The 3012-nt window shown below is 37.2% G+C and overlaps 1 pseudogene; it reads right to left on the bottom strand.

The window, feature by feature from the left end:
• Positions 1-374: 374 nt before the first annotated feature.
• On the bottom strand, positions 375-2779 carry LOC136311817 (cullin-5 pseudogene; annotated as a pseudogene).
• Positions 2780-3012: the final 233 nt, after the last annotated feature.

Genomic DNA, 3012 nt, shown 5'->3' with positions numbered 1-3012 from the left:
AAGAGTGCTATTTCTAGTTTTAATCGCATTTTAAAACAAACATAACAGCAATTTTCAGTGCACAAATATCTGAAGATCCTTCCTTGTGCAAGTACATTTTTATAAGACAGGAAAAGGGAGAAAAAAAAGCAATTAAGAACCCCACCCTCACCCTTCCCAAATGCATTTCTTCTGGTGGATATAAGTCAAATTTACTTTGAAGGGTTCATGAAGGGCTCTCATGAATGCAAATGTCTCCACAAAACAGCATGCTATTAAAGAGTGTGTAACATGAAGGGAATGCCATCATGCTAACTAATGTGATGGGCAAAATATAGTTGTTTTGTTAGGTAAGGCAGAGATTTTAATATTTCTATAATCAAAGTTCAAATAAACCTTCCCCCAGCACAAACGGTTACAACTTTCTGCCCAAGCACTCCAAAATTTGGGTTCTTAGTATTGTCCGTGATGTCCAAAATTATGCCATGTATATGAAAGTGTTGATATCAGATTCATCTCTTCTGATGTATTTGTGCTCTATTAGCCATTCTATTTGCTCTTTTATCATTTTCTTTTGTAGCAAGAACATGTTTTTCCAAATTTCTACTAATTCAGTCTGCAGCTGAGCATTACTAATTTTCTTTCTCATCTTCATTATTTGTATGATAGCTTCCTGGGTTCTTAGTATTCTTAGTTGAACCATTTCCTCATTCTCTTCTTCTCTCATTCTTTCTGTAGTGAGCTGCAAGCATCCAATCAAGTTTATTTTACTCCTTTTCTGAACTTTTGCATTTTTTATTAAACTGAATTCCTGGTTCACTGAGAAAAGGGTACCTTCTGTAAAGTCTTTGGGTGAGTTAACTTGAGGTTCGTACAATAAAACTTGCAGTTTGAGCTTTGGGAAAGCTACTAAAGACCATAAAGTCCTTCTAAGTTCAGCATCAGGGAGTTTGGTTGCAAGTTTTAGATTTTCAAAGCTGATTTTCTCTCTGGGTCTTTGGTTCCATGCAAACAACACAGCCAGCTGAAACATTGTTACCTCCAAATCATATTGACCTACTTCATTCTTAAATGTTATAATTCCATTTGACATGAGATGATGCCAATGTAGTTTTCTTCCACTATAATTTTTTTAATAGAATTCTTCTACTTCAGGTATCAAATCTTCCAGTTCAATAGGAAGTGAGACAAAAGACTTTTTCAGAACTTCTTGACCAGGCACCGCATCCAAAATTTTAATATTAACTGAATCAGCTGGTAAAGCCAATTTATTATTTTTGTGCATTTCCTTAAAAGCCTGGTTCAAATCTTCAGATACTTTTATGTCCTGAAACATTCTAGCAAGCTTGTTTACATAATCTGCTGGCATACCAACTTCACTTAGCCACTCTACCATATTCTCTTCAATTTCACTATCAGCAGAGATGTCCAATATAAGACATTGTGTCAAATGAGCTTTGTGATACCTCATAAAAACATCTTTGTTTTGCACGTATTTGAGTACCAAGAGCACTTCTTTAAGCTTTGATTCAATCTCTTCAGAAGTTAGTTTTTTGCTTAATGGTGTTTTTCTTAGTAACATGTCACAGTAATTGGCAAGCAGCTCAGGGCATTTTGATTCAGGCTGAGTTTTTAATCCTACCCCTTTCTGCTTCAAAGGTAATTCAAGTTTAAATATGGTAGCATCATTAACAACTGCTTTATATACCTTATCTCTTGCAATAAGAAATCGTGGATCATGTTGAAAAGCTTCTTTGATGAGTTTACTAAATCTATTAAATAGTGTAAGTAACTGCTCAACATATTTCTCAGAGTCAGTAGTAATAATTTCAGCAGCTGCTACCATATCTGCCAGGCCAGCACTAATGATATGTTCCTCCAAGTCTTTCAACATTGGTTGTATCCCATTAGGAACTTTGTCCATTAATGAAAACATTAAGTGTAATTTTTCAGTTTCATTTTGCTTGATCATGCCTTGGCACTCTGCTAAGATAGTCTCCTTAAAGGATGTCACCAGGGCATTTACACAGCATTCCATGAGTGCTTCAACAGAGTTACATTCCCGTCTTGTTTCTAAATAACGTAGTGCACGTTTTTATTCTTCTTTTAATTTAGCACCTGCATATTTCATATATTAATAATTCTGTACACCATTTTGTTGTAAATACAAGGGTGCCTGTGTTCTATAAAATCTCTCTGTTGAATCCAAGTATGCCTTCTCAAAATTGTCCCTATAAATTTGAAGCTTATCCTCAGGATTAGAACAAAGTTTAACATAGGATTCTCTTACTCCAATGACCAGCTGAGAAACAAAAGCTTCACCTAATCTTTCAGCATGTACTAGCTTCATGAAACTATCTTGGAGTCTGTTCTTTATATTTGAAAAGATTGACTCATTCCATGTATCAAGCATGAGCTTTCGAACAATACCGTCTTCTACATTTGATTTTTTATTACCTCCCTGTTTACCCAATAAAGTAATCTCTAGTTGGCAAAAAGGCTTTAGTAAAATATCACATTGTGTAAAGAATTTTTGCCATTCAACAATATATGCTTTTAGCAAAGCTGTATCATCTTGATGGCTCAGTACTCGTGCCTATGCTTGCTTTATAAACTCAAGAATATCTTCTTTTAAAGCCTGGTGAATTTTTGCTGGGCCTTTATCATCCCACAGACAGACTGCATGCACATCCGAAAACAGATCGAACCATTGCTGTTTTGTAACAGATTCCTGGCGTAATAGCTTCAAAACAATTGGTCACATGAAATCCCATTTGTCTTCAAACTGAAGAGAACCTTTATTGTTCGGCAGCATTTTCTTGGGTTTTCCTTTGATGCGTCTTAGGCTTTCACTGGAGAAGAAACTGAAAACCTCGGAGTAGCAACTGCCTCATCGGTCAGGGCACATGCACCACGTCCCCCTCCCGCCGAGGCCAGACAGGCGGCCTGCGAGCACCGTCAGCTCACAGCCGGGCCTTCCTTGTGCGGGTCAGTCCCCAGCCGAAGCCTGTCAACCCCAAGGCCAGCGACCCG

This window comes from Saccopteryx bilineata, chromosome 8 (genome assembly GCF_036850765.1).
Source record: "Saccopteryx bilineata isolate mSacBil1 chromosome 8, mSacBil1_pri_phased_curated, whole genome shotgun sequence".
In the NCBI taxonomy this organism is placed as follows: domain Eukaryota; kingdom Metazoa; phylum Chordata; class Mammalia; order Chiroptera; family Emballonuridae; genus Saccopteryx; species Saccopteryx bilineata.
The sequence above is the reverse complement of the archived record's forward strand: the minus strand, read 5'-3'. Positions and strand labels throughout refer to the sequence as shown.